The sequence below is a fragment of the Emydura macquarii genome, unplaced genomic scaffold (genome assembly GCF_026122565.2).
Source record: "Emydura macquarii macquarii isolate MOO-44397 ecotype Brisbane River unplaced genomic scaffold, CSIRO-AGI_Emac_v2 contig_2205, whole genome shotgun sequence".
NCBI lineage: Eukaryota > Metazoa > Chordata > Testudines > Chelidae > Emydura > Emydura macquarii.
The window spans coordinates 877,510-895,133 of NW_027132342.1; the positions used below are offsets into that span (position 1 = coordinate 877,510).

Consider the following 17,624-nt stretch of genomic DNA (forward strand, 5'->3'; position numbering starts at 1 on the left):
TCTGACAATCTTGCTAGCAATTGACCAGTGTTATCTTCCCTTCTTTGGTATAATTGTGGAGAAACAACTCGCCCAAAACCTAGATGTCTTTGATCTTTCTCACCCTGGTCTATCTGGGTATATACCTGGTTCTGGCATGGAGACTGTATTGGTGGCACTGAGGCTGCTCTTCAGTGGCTTCATTCTTTTTTCTCAGAGGCATCTCAACATGTAGCTATGGACAGCTGCTCCTCTTCCTGATGAGCTCTCAGTTGTGGGGTGCCCAAAAGATGCACCATGCCATCAATTAACGAACTGCTGCATTTTGCACCAGCTTCAGTCTCCAAGTGGTTTTAAGGCATAGACCCATGTGGAGTGCATTGCAGTGGTCTAATCTTGAGGTGACAAAAGCATGGCTAACGGTGACAAATTCTGCATCCAAAAGGAAAGGCCACAACTTCCTATCCAGATACAGATGGTAAAAGTGGTCAGCCCTCTGTTCCCCCCCACTCCCTTCTTTTCAACATGTAGATGGATCCATTAAGAGGATTAGTAAGGAGACATGGGATGTGGTGGGGTTTGTAAGCTAATGGCACCCAACTGTATGTCTCCATCTCATCCCACTCAGATGATGAAGTTCACTGTGTAGTCAACACTGGGGTATGGATGACCACGAACTGGCCAAGACTGAGGTGGTGATGATGGTTTGGGGGAAGCGGCTGGAGAAGATGGTAGAGATAAGATCAGGCCCTGTGATTAAGAAAGTATGCTGTCATTAGTTAATAGTGTTCACAACTTAGGAGTGATTCTAGAACCCCAGCTACTGCTTGGCAACCATATCACAGAAGTGACCCAATCATCTTTTCACCATCTGCATCTGTCTAGGACACTGGCCTTTCCTTTCAAGTGCAGACCTTGACCCTGTTATCCAGGCTTTTGCCTCCCCAAGATTAGGGTATTGCAGTTTGCTCCAAATGGGATTATACTTTAAAGCCATCTGCAGACTGAAGCAGCAATGTCAGTGCCCAGTCACCTAGGATGAGCAGTGTAACCCTCTAAAAATTAGTCAGTTACACTTGAATGATTGCTATCTTAAAATTTTTGCTCCCAGGTTGATATTTGAGTGAGTCAAAAGATAAAAAAAAATCCAAGTGATGATCAATTTAAAATGGATTAAAATGAAACTTTTCACAGTTTGATGCATGGAACTCAACTGCTACAGGCAGGCAAAATAGTTCAGTAAACATTCCAAGAAAAGGACTAGACATTAATTTATAGCACATGCCATTATGTGAGCAAAGGTTAAAAAAAAAAAAAAAAAGTACACGGGCTAGCAGTTCACATGCTCCAGAGCATGAATTGATCTGCTGGTGGTGTCAGGAAGAAGTTTCCTTTGTTGCGGGTTGCATGGTGACCGCATGGAATGGGAATCAGGAGAGAGGTTCTAACCCCATCTTTGCCAATGAGTCACTGACCTTGGACAAGTGACTCTTGGGGAAATTTTCAAGAGCGGAAAGGAAAGTAGAGTTAGGCTCCTGACTCCCACTGACTTTCATTAGGAGTTGAGCACTCAGCTGTCCTTTGTGCCTTCAAAATCTCCCTGTGTCTCAGCTTTCACATCTCTAACATAAAATAATACCTCCTTAGCTCCCAGGGCTGTTTGCAGGCTTAATCAGACAGAGCCCGATATAATGCACATTCAAAATCACTGGGAGTCTTTCTACTGGCTTCAATGGGCATTGGACCAGCTTCTTTATATTTCTGAAGTGCTTGTGATTATATAATTAAAAAACAGTGGAAGCACTAAATAATTATTATGACTATTGCACTGCTAGATGCAAGGTATGGGCCTTTTGCCTTCTGTCGAAGCAATCAGCATTGGCTGCTCTTGGAGACAGGACAGTAGACATTGATCTGCTCCACTCTGGCAACTCCTATATTGCTACCTAAAAACACTGAATTTGGAGAAAAGTTAAAGGAAGAAAATAGCTCACGTAAATCCACTTTCTATATAGCAGATATTCAGGGGCGGGGAGGGCAGGGAATTACCCTTCCATGATCATATATCAGATCCTGACATGGAATTTCTGAAAGGAAAAGGATTTTTTTAATGAAAGAAACATGACATTTCACATTAATTTTAAATGAATTCCTTAAGATCAGTGTTACTGCAACAAATAACTGAATTAATAATGTAGAGATGCTTAAAATAAGATGTTACCAGTTTTTCCCAGCACTGTACTTTGATCTTGAATGACTATAAAAGAAGTGAAGCAAGCAACTCCTAATGAAAGAAAGGGGAAATGCCAATCTCACATGCTAGTAAATGACACTGGCTTTTAAATGAAGGAGTTCCAGAAATGACACCATGCATCATGTTTGGCTTACCATAAAGACAGCATGTTGTACTAGAGTGAAAGTAGGGAGTGCTGTCTCCACATTACTAGAGTTATTGTATTCCCTGCATGCATTTAGAGTATGCATACCTTACTGTAAGTATCAGTGATGGGAAAAATGATGATGTTGTTGATAACAGAAAAAGCAGCAAGAGGAGGAGGTTTAGGAGAGAAGATGATAAACTTGATTTCCATCCTGTTGAACTCCATTATGCAAGACCTCCCGGAGGAAATATGTGAGACGGGTGGAGATGTGTGATTAGATAGGAGGTGAAATGCTGGGGATGGAAAGGTCAATTTGGGAGCTTTAAATATAGAGGCTGTGGGTTTCAAAGGAGTCTAAGGAAAATTCATTGGGGGTTAGGTGCCTAATTGAAGTTATAGGGAGAGGTGCAGACAGTGGAGGTTTTTATGGAATAGTGGATACAAAGTCACTTTTGAAGATGTAAATGATGTACACCTACCTACCTGACACTAAGATGGGGCCCATGGTATGCAAGATCACCCAGTATTCTGAGACCTTCAAAGCTAAGACCACCGTATCATAACATTTGCTATAGCACAATGGGGAATAGTAAAGCGAGAATTTCAGCCCTAAAAATGAACAGAATAATGTTGTGAAAATAAAGGGCCAGAATATCAGCATTGCTTCATTAAAGTCAGTGAAGCAATACCAGTGTACATCAGTGGAGGATCTGGCACGTTATCTAAACACCAGTGTTTGTAAGATCCTAAGGAAACAAAACTAAATTCATTTTTAAATAGGTTAGGAAAATTGTTAACTTCTCCCTTTTATCCTACCTGCTGTGAGGTTTCAAGTGATCACTCCTAAGCGTTCCTCAGGGGATTCAGCCATGTGACTCCTATTAATACCGATGGGACCAGGACAGCTTTAGCTTGAGTATTTTAAAATTGTAATGGTCAGTCTGTTTGATCTCCTCCAAGCTGAGATTTTATCATGCTGAGGCCTGCTTACATGACACAAAGACAAGTTCCAAAACAATACAGATGTGTCAAAGCTGCTCAAGTCTATTTCTCATCCAAACTTCTTCAGAATGAAACCTTTGAAGTCTTGGTTCATACACATCTTAAGAGTAAACCAATAAGAGGTAAACAATTAAGCAGACAAGTTTCAAGAGGGCCCCAAAGAAAAGAGAAGGGAGTTTCCTAATCATCCTGTTTCTTGTATCTAATTTGTTGTTCAAAGTGTGTGGGTTACACAGACACCAACTACTTAGTATTGGAGCCCTGCATGGATACAAAATTTATATCCACATCCAAGCCGCAAGCTGCAAACATGGTCCATGGATATCCGCAACCACAGATGCAGATATTGGTGGCTATAAAGCAGATATCCGCAGATTTGGAGGGCTCTATTTAGTATAATTTCCTCTTTGTTCACATGGGGTAGTATCTTAATCTTGAAGCTGTTTATCCCTTAACGGCTCAGTCCCACCAAATGAGGAGGAAAGGTTCATTGCTGGTGTGTACATCTACCACCACAGTTGCTGATAGCACAGTTGCTATAATCATTGAGTAAATGGTAAGCTCAGATAGCAAGAATCATTCTGAATGGAAACACCCATTTTAAAATGTAGTGGAAAAAAATTGGTTCTACGGGAGTAGATGATAAAGATTCCTGCTGAAAGAATGGTAGATCCACTTTTCCCAGTGAATTAAAAAAACAGAGGTCCAACAGCAGCCGGGTTTATTTATTTATCATTTGTTTAGTGCCAATGTGTTTGAACCTTTACAACATAGAAGATGTATACAGGCTGTAGAGACATGGAAGGAAGGATGCGCTGCGAAATCCAGAGGAGGAGAGGATGTTAATGATCATTATTATTATTTGTATTTGCTTATGGTAGCATCGAAGGTGTGTGAGATGCTTTCCAAACAGAAACAAGTCAGGATCTCTTCCCTGGGAAGCATAGAGGGTTTTTATTCTTGTTTTGTTGTTATTTAGCATTTGATTTCTAGAGGATGTGACCATCAGACCTTGTGAACATTTACATCAGTTTAAAAAACAAAGCGCAATCCGTTTTGGAATAAAATCCCAGAGAAAACACACTAACCCACAAAAGAAGCTTAGCCCAACAAAGTTAGTTTCATGGAAGTTAACCACAGGTGTGACAAAGCTTTAAAGAGTGAATCATTATACAGGGACAATTTTTAAAATAGAGACATTGGCCAAGTTCCTGATTTTGAATACATTTTTTCTGCTTACTGTTACTTAAGAGATTTTGTATTTTAAATAGGGGCTTTCTTCCTCCAATTTGACTGTTTGTTCTGCTTGATCAGGTACTAAAATTATAATCTTGTGCCAACAGAATCAGTTGCTGAGGAAAGGATTGTGATGTTACATAATCAATATTATAGGAGCCTATACTGTACTCCATTTTCACATTTCAAAATAATCATGTTTATAAGTGTTCCTTTTAATGGGTTATTAACTAATAATATATTAGATCCAAAGTGCTTAGTTTTTAAACACTTTGAAAAGTAACCAAACATTCCATATGCTCAAAAACCCAGCAAGTCCTTCAGCAACCTTGTTGTGAAAGGTGAAACCCATAAATAAAAGGGGAAATCTTAATCTTATGAATTATACTGGCATTTAAAAGAAATAGACATTCCAGAAGTAAAACACAGAGGGTGTAATAAGGAGCTGCATAGTGTTTGTGTGCAACACTGTCCTCTATTGGATTGAATCAGAACAGCCCAGTTATCTCATAATCCCTATATTGCTAACAGCTATCAGAGATTCTCCTGTGCTTTTGGGATCACATCCACAGCCCAGTGAAGTCAGTGGGAGTCAGCTACTCAAGCCCATGGAGCAGGAGGATCTGAGATCTTTTCCTCTTCCTTCTGCTGCTGCTGTGAAGTTTAGCATAGTGCTAAAAAGGAAGTCCTAGTGACCTTGGATCTGTTACATTATCAATTGCACTAACTAGATACCCCTGAAAGGCTTAGGGTTTTAAGTATTCTAAAGTTAGACAATTTACAAAAGTCTTATTTAGAAAAAACTGGAGCAGTCACCTTTCTTAGCTATTGGCAAGGGTGGTTTTTCTCTGCCACAGGTGGTATCTAAAAGGCCATTTAATTAGAGATGGGCAAAAACATAGCTGGTGTTTGGAGAAGAACCCAAAGCAAACGATGGCTGAAATTTGGGTCTCCTATTTATCCAAACCCTCATTTTTCAGAGAGTGGAAGGGCTGGGTAAAATTATACTGGTTTGGGGCCATTTCTACATATGATGCCACTCTCTCCAGCTTTGTCATTCTCGCAGAGTTACAGATGGACATAAACCAAAACACTGTGAACAAGCATCCCATAAAATCAAAATACCCACCCAAACCTGGATCTGAGTTTTGTAAATGGTCCTTATCTGTGTAATAGGCCAAATCAGAAGTCCAGATCAGAACTCTCCTAATCTTTGGGATATTTGAAATCCAGATGATAATTTGCCAGCTCTACTCAGATACAATCGTGGCACATTTGTTGTTTCCTAGATCATTTTACTTCTCAAACATCCATTAAGCTACAGAACAGTAGACCTACAATGCTGCCAGGCAAAAGCAAATACTTTTCTGCCAATTAAAAAAAAATTCAGAATGCTTATCTAAAAAATGTACAAAGTAAGCACAATTAGATTTTTCTACTGCAGTAGTTGAGTTGCAATTTAAGGCATGGGGGTGGAAATTAATTTTGGGCCAAAGAGAGAGAGATACACAGGGCCAAATTCAGAGCTGGCATCAGCATGTGCAACTGCATTGATATCAGTGGAGCTGCGCCTACTTACAAGAATTCTGAGTTTGTCCTCTAATACGAAAATTCTTTGGGCTCAATTCTGCCCTCGGATTTACAGGCAGAATCACACTTGGGATTGGCTGGAGTTCTAGTCTTCTGAGAATAGAACTGGGCCCAGAGTTTGAGAAATTAAACAGGAAATGGTTTAATATATATTGTGAGAAAGAAAGAAAGAAATGGGCAAAGAGCGGCAAGTAAAGCCCTGATATTCAGGGTTTCAGCCCAACTGACTTCAGTGCTTACACTAAGTCTGCCCACGTCCACTGCTACAGCATATGATCAATGCCCCTTAAAAAAAAAAAGTGCTTCCTCCCACTTTGACATCCCATTTCTTTCATCCTTGTTGGTTCCAACTTTTCTGGCTAGTTCATTAAGCATTCATGTCAAGCATTCATAGTTCATTGAGTTCATGTTGTGGCAGGACTATTGCAGAGCTCCTGCTAGAGCATGAAACTGGTCCATAAAGAGTCAGGGAATTCTCAGCTTTTTCATGTTACCTGGGTTTGCAAAGTTCCTTTTTTCAGGATGATTTTTATCTTTTGGATATAAAATAATAAAAAAGAAATGCTGACTATCCAGACAGTCAGAAAGATTTACCTGGCTCCCTGTGGATAGGCTCCATCTTTCAGCAAGGATTCCTTGGTGGTATGAACCTTTTCTCCTTCACGGGTATGGCTGTACATATAGCAGTGTTTTGCATAATCCCTTCCCCAGTGTGTGCAGTGGTGAGGAAATGAGATGTGATGGCTGGTGCTGGGATTAAGGAAATGGCTGGGGAACTTTTTCCTGTGGCCTGAGAAGCCCATTTCAGACTTACCTGTATTTAAATAAAATGGGCCTGGTTCTCTGTCACTCTGCAGTCATTCCCACCAAAGTGGGCATAACATGCTACCAGACGAGAATGGTTAGTGCCCATTGCACTGGTGAGAGTGACCACATATGGTGCAGGGCAATGGAGAATCAGGCCCAGTATCCTCTGTTGGTTTGCCCTGAAATTGCATCCATTGCCTCAGTGAAGCATAGTTTGATGCAGCAGAAATCCAGCTCTGAGAAGTTCATTATTATTATTAGGTATTGAGCCCCAATAGTCTATGGTACAGACATAGAATAATAGTCTGTTATATAGGAAGTCAGACTAGGTGATCTAATGGTTCCTTCCTTAAACTCTATGAATCTGTGAAAAGAAGAAATGAACCCTGCCTGGCAGAGCTTAAAATCTACTTTGGAGACAGCCAGAACAGTTCAGATCTGAGATGGGCTCAAAAATCCAGATGGAATCCCTAAGAAGTCATCAGTATAGTGCAGCATATCAGAATAATGCACTCAGGGATATCACAGAAGAATAGTGGACTAGGACCCAAAGCACATCAGTTCTGTTCTCAGCTCTGACTACTGGACAGCAATGTTACCTTGGGCAAGGTCACTCCTTTTATCTCTCTGGGCCCCTATTTCCCCTCCTGTTTTGTCCATTTAAACCTATAAGCTCTTTGAAGCAGGGACTGTCACTTCCTGTGTGTACAGTGCTTAGCACAATGGGCCCCTGATCTGGATTGCTACTGCAATGCAAATAACATAAAAGCTAACATACATTAATAATTACGGGTTGAATTTCTCCTCTTGCTTTAACCCTAGTTAGAAAGGCCATTCAGACTACAGTGATGAGGATGATGATTTTAATATAACAGAGAGGTAGGTGAGGTAATGTCTTTTATTGGACCAAATTCTGTTGGTGAAAGAGGCTAACTTTCAAGCTACATAGCTATTACCTCACCCACCTTGTCTCTCTTATGTCCTGGGACCAGCATGTCTGCAACAACACTGCAAACAATAATTGTCATGTGTCCTGTTTGGACAGATTGGTGGACATTATGAGGTTAGGAAATAACAAGGAAGCTTTAAAGGAACAGAGGCATTAAGGAAAAGCTTTTAATATAGATATACCCTGCCTGTGTGTTTGTTGATTAAGCTTTATTGATAATGTCTTAGTGATCATTCAGCCATGTGGAATCTAATCTTATTTTCTTTAGGTGCCGCTGAAGTGTTTGGCTTAGTGATCAGGACGATTTTACTTTTCAGAATGATGGTTTCTTTGACTCTTAAGAGATGGGAGTATTTTGTACCTTTTATGAGTGTCACTCAGATGTAGTTAAAGTATGTTACAGTGTGTAGTGATGTGTATTAGAGCCAGTTATATCTGGGTTGTCCAGCTTTGGCACTGAAGTGTCTAGTAGAATGTGAACTGTTCTTCTAACACAGAGATTTAGCTACTATTCACCTAAGTGATTTGGGAAACCTTGTTGTTTCATGGGTGGAGATTGCAGGATGTGTGGATCCCATCCAGTATTTGGGAGGAAAGGGTTAACCCTGTCACTGTGATCAAAAGCACCTTTCTTCCCTGAACATAACTCCCCAAATTAGCAAACTGAGCTAGCTGTAGGCAATTATGTCTAATCCTATGAAGGGTGGGTGCCCCCAGGTGGGGACTGATTGCAGGGCTCAGAGGGAAGGCTAGAAGTCTAAAGCAGGGATTGTTTTCCCTTCTATGTAAGGAAACTCTGGCAAGGTAAGTTGCAAACCATAATTACTTTAAGGTTTTCGTACTGATTTTCAAGGTGTTATGAGCTGGATTTGATCTGGTTACATTCAGTTGAAAGACTGTGTTCCATTACTGACCCTTTAAGCCAGCCACATTGTCTTTTAATTTGGATACAGAACACCTGCACTCCAGCCCAGCTTAAACTACCTGCTCCCCTGGTTCTTTTGCTGCAAGCTGGACTCCAGCTCTGGCTCTTTCGCCCCTCTGCTTCCCGGCTCCTTGGAACTGTGCAGTGAGCATGTACTGCAGTCCAGTTAACGTCTCATTGGGAGGAAAAGCAGATGCAAGAGGCAGCTCTGGGATGGTACCAGTGGAGAAGGGAGACAGAATGCCGGGTGCCTGGCTGCAGCTAAGTGCCAAATTCAGTAGCAAAATGCTCAGTTCTGTGACATCTTGATAAAATGCCTAATGGCACAGTTGTGGAAATATGGAATCCTTGGGGCCCTGATTGAGATGAATAGCAGTAGTGCCCAACCCTGTACTGTTTAAAAATCGTAGATCATGCTCCAAAAATCATGAGATTTCTTTTTAAAATAATACCTTTTGGTTTCTTTTTCTGTGCCTTCTAGCTTTTGAGCCTTTTAGGTTTCACTTGGAGTATGTTTTCAAGCTTTTGTCTCCAATCATGAAAGCAAAAAAAAAATTGTTTTTAATTGAAACAGTCTCTCATCATTTATAGTCTCTAAGGGCTTTAAATAAAACATCAAATATTGCAAAACTCATGATAAAATTGTTAGCATGGGCAACGCTGGGGCAGTTCATTTCTCTTGTAGCTATTGTTTAAGGCTCTCTGCAGACTTAGGCGGGTATCTCTGCATCAGTTTACATTTGTTTCACAGTCTCAAGGTTCTCAGTACAACCATAAGGACCAGAAATGTTTTGGTTTTGTTTTTTTTAAATGAAAGTTGAGATTTCGGAGAATAGCCAGGATCAATTCTGTGGGAAATTCTGCAGTCAGTCTAGAGTATAAGAATGTTAATAGCATAAAACTAATTTTAGGACTTGTCTGAAGAAGCCCTGTTTTAGTTTACTTTGGATTCTTGTTGAGGGAAGCTGATTTTAATTTGTTTCAGGTCTTCTTTATCCATCATAAAGAAGGAATAAAGGGCAGCAGGCAATTAAAAACCAAATTTGTTTATTTAGCGTGTGTGTGCGCGCGCGCGCTCTCTCTCTCTCTATATATATAGTTTAAAGGATTCACCTTTCTCTAGTAGCATCTGCAGGCCATTACCATTTGACGGCTCTTTAGATGGATAGTCAATGAGTTAGTGGCCTCAATTAAGTTTCTAATGGGCACGTGTCATGACCACACTTGATGCCCTGGTCTGCACACTCTCCAGACAAGTCATGTATCAAATAGTCACAGAGAAGTACTTGCTCACTCCAAGAAGGGGCTCTTCTACAGGAGGGTTCAGTTGGAATGTTGTAGCTTCTATTACTATTGCTTGTGCCTGATTCTCCTCCCACCTCCTTTTCTGTTGAGCACTTTATGGTGGGCTTACACCCCACTGATTTCAAGTTAAGCACGTGCTTATGTGCTTTCCTGAAGCAGGACCTTATGTAAGTTTCACACTGCTGTTAGTATTGGCTTCAGTGGAGCTACCCATAATTTACCCTGGTGGAAATTGGAAGAGAATCACGCCTCTTTGTGAAACTATTTAAAACTACAGTGAATTCACTCTCTTTGTGAAGGACAAAATTAAAGATTACTTGCCCCCATCCTCTTCACAAGCCCTCCACCATGAGGTCTCTGATTTGGGAAGGGAAAGGAACACAGGCATGACCATACTGCCATATTGGATCATGTTCAAGGTCCATCTAAGCCAGTATCCTGTCTCTGACAGTGGCTAGCACCAGCTGCTTCAGAGGAAGTTGTAAGAATCTGTGGCAGGCAGATCTGGGATAATCTGCCCCAGTGTAGGTTTCATCCTGATCTTCAATAGTTTAGAGATTGGCTTAAACCCTGAAACAAATAAACTGGCCACAACTGCATCCTGTTAAAAAAGAACTGTAAAAATCAAGATGGAAAATATGTATCTCAAGGGAAAATATGAAATCCTTTCTGGAAATTTCCCTTAGAGTATTTGTATTGATTGCTGAAACACTATTCCTTAAATCAATAAAGCATTAAAAGTACTCAATGCTCTTAATGAGCTCCAAAGGAACTGTTACTTAGGATTGTGATTACAACTGCTCTGTGAGTCTGTCTTATCATCATTTTATTACTAATGACTTATCAGTTTGCAGAAGAGGAAACGTTTCCTGGTGCATTGACACCACTAGCCATGGGTGTAAGTAAAATCACTTTTTAAAAATAGAAAACGTTAGGGGTTTATACAAGTCCAAATATAGAAGAAGAAAATTAAGCAGTCACCTTTCTTTGTTAAGAAGATTGAGAAGAGTGCATGACTTTTTTTCCTATTCCATTTCACTTGTTCTACATACAGCTGTAAAAAGGCAGCACTCTAGATCTACCAGGTGAATAAGGCAAATGTGTATTTTCCAGCAGATTCTAAGGTTTATCTGCTAGGTAAACACAATGGTGCTCTGTACTGCAGCACCTTGGGATGCCAGAACTGTTTTGGGACCAAAGAGGGACTTCCATGGAAAAAAACCAAAAAACTTTGTTTGAGATATGAAAGATGTCTTTTAAAAAAGGTGCACCATGATCCTTGTTAGGGAAGGGTCTCCTAAAGGGAAATTATGGGGAATGGGAATTGGAAGAAAGTTTAAAACATATATGGACTTCTTCTGTGGTCTTCAAATTCTAACTAGATTTTGATTAACCCTAATGTACCCATGCAGGGGAATAAGTCCTACCCCTGCCTTCCACCCATCTGTGCAGTAGAGTTATGCTATCCAAATCTTGGAGCCAGGTCCTCAGTCTGGTGCAGCCCCTGTGCTCCCACTGTAAACAAGTGGTGGGTGGGGGTGAATGGATGCAGAGTTCCTCCTTCCCTCTATGTTCTAGCTGGTGGAAATGACTGGGCATGCAAGGAACCAGAGGAATGAGCTGCATCTTTTCAGCGGCTGCAGTAGAGGCACTAAAGTAAAGTGGCTCCCTCTGCAGACGTCATTAAGATTACACATGGGGTTATGCCTAAAGGCACAATCTAACCTTATGTTAATAGGAAAGCACGCTTATATCTTAACAAAACTGTTATGGTCCATCTGGCAAATACATTTTATCATATATTCTGTAGTCCTACATTCCTGGCACTTCTCAGTCACTAGTGTTTTTATGTGAGCTTTGACTACAGCCGGTGTCTTGGAAGCACTACTTGGGAAAAAGTTTTATCTGGTTTCTTTCTCTGATGGAGTACTCTAAGTCAGGTAACGATTGCTTTCCTGCTGCCTCTTTCTCATGGGACAATAGAAGATAGGTTTCTTTGTGCTGTCCTTAGTGGATATCTCAATGACAACTTGAGCAAAAATATCTTAAAGAAAGGAATGTGTATTGGAAGTAGAGCCAGCTGAACAGCAGAAAAGATCTGCAAAACTACTTGCTAAATAAATTTTTTTCTCAGAGATTTTCTGAGCAGCTCTAACTAGAAAATTGAGATAAAATTTGAAATGTATCAAATAATCACTCTGAAGCCTGGATTTTGTTACTCTGCTTGTTTTCTTACCTGTGCTAACCTGTGTTCTTATGATATAGTGTAGCATGTGTGGTTGAGTTCTGGACCCTCAATATGCATTTTGTAAGATATGAACCAGATCAAAAGTCCTTTGCTAACATCACCATTTGCATATACAATTAAGCTACATCTAGCTACAATCTGGTTTTCGTACAATAGCGTCTCCCTTGCTGAATAAAATGCATTAACATTTATATAGCTATCCTTGCCCCTTTTTGACAGACTAGTTTACTGCCTTCCTGTAGGAGCCTATCTAGGCTCTTCACTTACTTGGAGTGTTAGACTAGATATCTTTCTCTCTTTTTCCCTTTCTCCCTCTGTTCTTCCACAGTCTGTTTATAGCAGTGATGATTTCTCTCAGATGCTAGGCTGTCCTAATGTATACAGATTTTTTTAAAATGCATATTGGTGTTTGTAATTTGTATGCCCAGCTACAAGCATGAACTCTCTCATGCCCAAAGCAGAGGATTATGTTCTTATTTCAAGCTAAGAACATATATGTGATGTTAAATCTCTGTTCCTAAATTAACACAGAGAAAGAGTGGCTAGAGGGCCTGTCAAGGTAATGAATTGTATCAAATCATGATTGCCAATGAATTGTTTGTAATAAGGTGGGGGTAAAATGAAAACATTCGCTCAATGTTTCTACTACCCCTCCCCCAAACTGTCTGCTTCTTGGCTGTAAAAGCTTAGATGGGGGTATGCCCAGGTTAGGAGAGAGAAGTTCAGAACTCCACCACCCTGTGCAATCCCTTCCGTGATTCCCTGTGATATGATACTGGATGGTGCTCTGTGTTCCCTTCTCCACAGAAGGCCAGTTTTGCAAGCGGGTGCTGAGGAGGCAGGGCCACGACTCCACCTTTTCCCTGCTCTTTGGGTCACTGCACCTCGTGGGGCACACGGAAAGAGCAGAGACTGCAATTATTTTTGCCTAATGCCTCCTCCCATATACACAGACCTTATACAAGGACCAAGAACAAATCTGGCCATATGTTCAGTAATCCTCTCTGGTGTCTGTCTTTAAATTGTTCCTTGACTTGCATTCTCATTTGTTAAACGTGTTAATTCACATTTAACTATTGATTTTCAGAGATGCTAAAGGATAACAGTTCCAGATGAAATCAATGGGAGTGGAGGGTACCTAGCTCTCTCAAAGTCAGGTCCTGTTTGTCCTGGAAATATTTATCCATCTGATCTGACATTTGAAGATAGATCTGTAATCATGCCCCAGAATGCTGGTGGGACTGCAGGTAACAAACCCCTTCAGGCTGATCATAAGTTCAAGGTGCAAAATTGGGACAACTATGCCTGATGTGAAGGGAAAGGGAAATTGGTGGGGAAGCGTGAAGAAGAAGAAAACATGTGCCGCCTTTCCTCTCTCTCTCTCTCTCACTGAAAAACTGAGACTCTTTACAATGTTGCACCCTCCCCTTTGCCGTATTTATCTCTCTGCCACCCTTCACTGTTTTCTAATCTCACCCCACTCTGGTCTAGCTAATACCCTACCATCCCCCTTGCTAACTCCCCCCACCCCATGCCCAATCCCCCTGCACTGCACCCTGCCCAACACGTACCCCTCTTGGCTCAAACTCCCCAAGTTCCCTTCCCCCCCCAACGAACAGCTGCCCAGAAACATCCCCACACACACCCGCTGTACCCCAGGCTGAGGACCCTTCCTTTTCTTACATCACCTCTCCACAGCTCAGAATTGCCCCCTCAGACCTGTACACACTCCCACTCGACACTCTTAGTCCCAGAATACTGACCTCCCACATCTCATGCACAGACCCAGATCTCCAAGCTCAGAAAACCCAGTCTCAGGCTCGGAAATCTCTGGGGGAGAGATGGCAGTTTCTTGCAATATCCTGACAAACCCTACTGAATGAATGTTAAGTATTTTAGGAGTTCATTGGATTAAAAATGCAAATATTTGTGTTATTGTGGGATTGTATGTATCGTCCCTAGGGTGGAGACAGGACTAATGTCAACCCTGGGAAATGTTAGCAGCTTCAAAGGACTCATTCAAACAATTGGCCAGAGAAGAAGGAACATTTAGGATAAGCAAAGTAGAATGGGTTTCCTAGGAAATATTTGGGAGGAGAAGAATGCAAATTTCCACCTCTGGACCCAACCTTTTGAGACTACACCCTGAGGAGGAACCTATTGTCTATGAATTATCTAGTCACAAAATCAAAGGCCCAAAAACTGTATAACAAAGTGACTCTCAGATTCATGGGGGTTCTTGTTCTGAGCCAACGCAGTTATGAAGTGATAACCACAGAAAAACCCCTTGGTGGGGTTAGAAGGGCATTCACTGGCCAGAGCCCATGTTGGAGTTGGGGTGATCTCTGGTAAGTTTATTAGCATGTGGGGAGGTGCTTTTTTGTTTTTAATGTGTTTTTTCTGTAATGCTTGCACATTTATTCTTAAAAGTAATTGTTTAGAAAGAGCAGTGTGGCAACTTAACTGTGGTCACTTACAAGGTGTATACCTCAGAAGAGAAGGCAAAGCAGGCCTGCTGATGGAATCTGATTAGCTGGGAATTCAGAGTATACACCCGGAACCGTAGCAACACGTGGTGGTACGCCCTGCACTATATTAGTCACCCTTATACTGTTGTAGCATTGCTGGTGGGGCTCACGCCCATTAGTTGCTTATGACCAGTACCCTGCTAATGCAAGAAGAGGCACCATACATGTTTTTGTGTTCTGCCAGACTGAGTGTGTGTTGTGATATAATTTGCAACACCCAAGTTTTCCAAATAACCAAATTTCAGTTGTATTTTAGTGTTCTTTTCTAAATATTTGAAGCTGCATTTCTCAGATGTTCTTTATGGACTGTCTTTATAATGCTTAAAGAAAAGGCATCTTTGCTCCATTTACAGTTCTAGTCAGTCATTTACAGTTCAACAGAATTCTAAATAGTCACAAAAAGCATGGTTGTATGAAAATACAATTTCAATGGAAATATCAGCTCTTCAGACGAAGATCATATTTCACAGTGAGAGAGAATAGAATAGATTCTGATCTTAGTCACCCCCATTGTGTGAATTTAGATTAACTCCACCAAAGGCATCTGGATATACAGAAATGTAACTGAGATCAGAATCTGGTGCAATGACTTTCAGCTATACTGGCTATAAATATATCAGGGTTGTTTTTCTTAAATTATTGTACCATAGTCTTAAAAAGATATGGGTTAAAGCCTTTCTGAAGAGCTTTAGACTGTTTTCCCCCCACACCTTTTCTAGGAAAGGATTAAACGTTTGTTTGTTTCTTTTCGGCTGACTATTTACATATATTCCTGCCATTAATCATCATCCAACATTTCTGGTAGATAAATTGATCTCCTCTACCCCAGGACAAGTTGATGGGCCATAAAATAGATTTTACAGTGTTATCACTATGGTTATATGATTTCCATCAAGGTCCCCACTGAGAACTAAAACCCATGATCACTGACTACAGAGGCTTTCACAAAACATACTGGGATTTAATCTGTCACATTATTAGTGAGAAGCAATGACATCCCCAGAAGGAGTATGACCTTGATTTGGATATCACTCTTTTAAGTTCTTGTAACTTTACTAGAAATCAAGTGGCTCCCAATGTTTCTAAAAGCAAAATATGAAAATAATTGATTAAACTGAAAATGCAAAAGTGTAATAGGATGATATTTCTGCAGAGTATCATTGAAATGTTTTACCTGGCACCCACTCTTTCAGCTCTTAATCTGTGAATAGAGATTTGGTGCTCAGATCCTAATAATGATGGCTGCATTATTAGTATTCAAGATTGTTCTTAGGCTGAATGCTGAGTCCTAGCTATAGTGGCCATCAAGAGACCAATCCTGCTCCCACTGAAATCAATGGCAAAATTTGTCTTCACTTTAATTGGAAGTAGGATTAGTCACATTTTAAAGCTTGCTCCTACTGATACTACAGAACATAGGCTGAAATTAACAAGGCGCTTAAATGTGTGCCAAACTATAAAGCGTGTGAATAGTTCCATTGGCTTCAGTGGAACTGTGTAAGTGCAAAGTTCTGCACGTGCTTAATTATCTTACTGAACAGACTGTTGTGAGTAGTCCATTTACCCAATTTTGGGTACAGTTTCGCCGTTGTCAGGACTAAGTAACAATGATTGAATTCGGTCAAGTGCGTGTGTGCGCGTGCTACAAAATCAGGCTATAGAGGCAGGAGAATAAGTGTAGGGTTTTCTAAGGCATCACCTTTAAAATTACACTCTATCTAGCAGCAGGTTTAATGTCCGCTTCCATGTGCATGCAGCCCTTCCACCTTGTACTGTGCTCATGTTAAATCCTAGCAGCAGCATCAGTACATGAGTGGGGATCTTGAGGGACCATGTTGGGGTTGGCAACTCAGTAATGGAACATTTTGTAAGATTCTCTGCAGAAGGATGCGGGGGAACTCTACTTGGTGTCAGTGGAATTCCAATGTACTTACACCTGCTTAAACTTCACATGCCGTTGGAACTGTATATGCTGTCTCTTGCTACCAAACCGAAATTGTTCAATATTGCTATGTTCTGTTTTATAATTACCATATTCCATGATACAGATAGCTGAAATTATCGCTGTATAGTCTACTATTAGAGCGGATCAAAAACCAGGAAAACTTTTTTTTTTTTTTTTTTTTTTTTTTTGAAAGGGGGGATTTGTTTTCTATTTTTTATTGAAATGTCAATGAAAATTTTAATTTTTTAAAAATTTGATACACTTTAACCTGCTCTACATAGTTGATTTGTAGAATGCGCTGGGACTCATAAAGAATAATAGGATGCAGATGAGGTCAGGGAACGTGTACTTAAATATCTAAACAAAAATTTGCTTTAAACAAAAATAAAGAAGGGATTTCTTTCTTTTGAAAATGTCAAAACAGGATGTAACTGTTGTTGAGTGATAGCTTGCTTCCTGCAGTTCAACAGGAGCAACATGTTAGTTATCTCCCAAGTCTTGGAAACATTGAGACACAGGTGGAGTACAACTGACAGTGCTAGTGTTCATCTACTCACCCTGCTAATCTGTCAATACATACCAAGCCATTTTTACAAGAATGCAGGTTAATGAGGCTCTTCTCTTCATTTATTTGATTGAGTATCCATGGTTTCTTAAATCACATTTGACAAATCTTAGCTTCCTGTCATTAGCTTAAGTAATTACAGTAGAATCTCTTTACTTCTACCT

At 40.5% G+C, this 17,624-nt stretch overlaps 1 protein-coding gene across 5 annotated transcripts in view; it reads left to right on the forward strand.

Moving 5' to 3' along the window:
• Nucleotides 1–17,624, forward strand: part of PTPRO (protein tyrosine phosphatase receptor type O) — a 192,371-nt gene that overhangs the window by 4,090 nt on the left and 170,657 nt on the right. Inside the window, exon 1 of one of the 5 annotated variants that reach the window (XM_067559144.1) lies at nucleotides 8,681–8,748. The exons of 3 other annotated variants lie outside the window; for them this stretch is intronic. The gene's annotated coding sequence lies outside the window, so the exon portion shown is untranslated. Of the gene's footprint in view, nucleotides 1–8,680; nucleotides 8,749–17,624 lie in introns of those variants that run through there. One more of the 5 variants, XM_067559143.1, reaches the window with a different exon arrangement.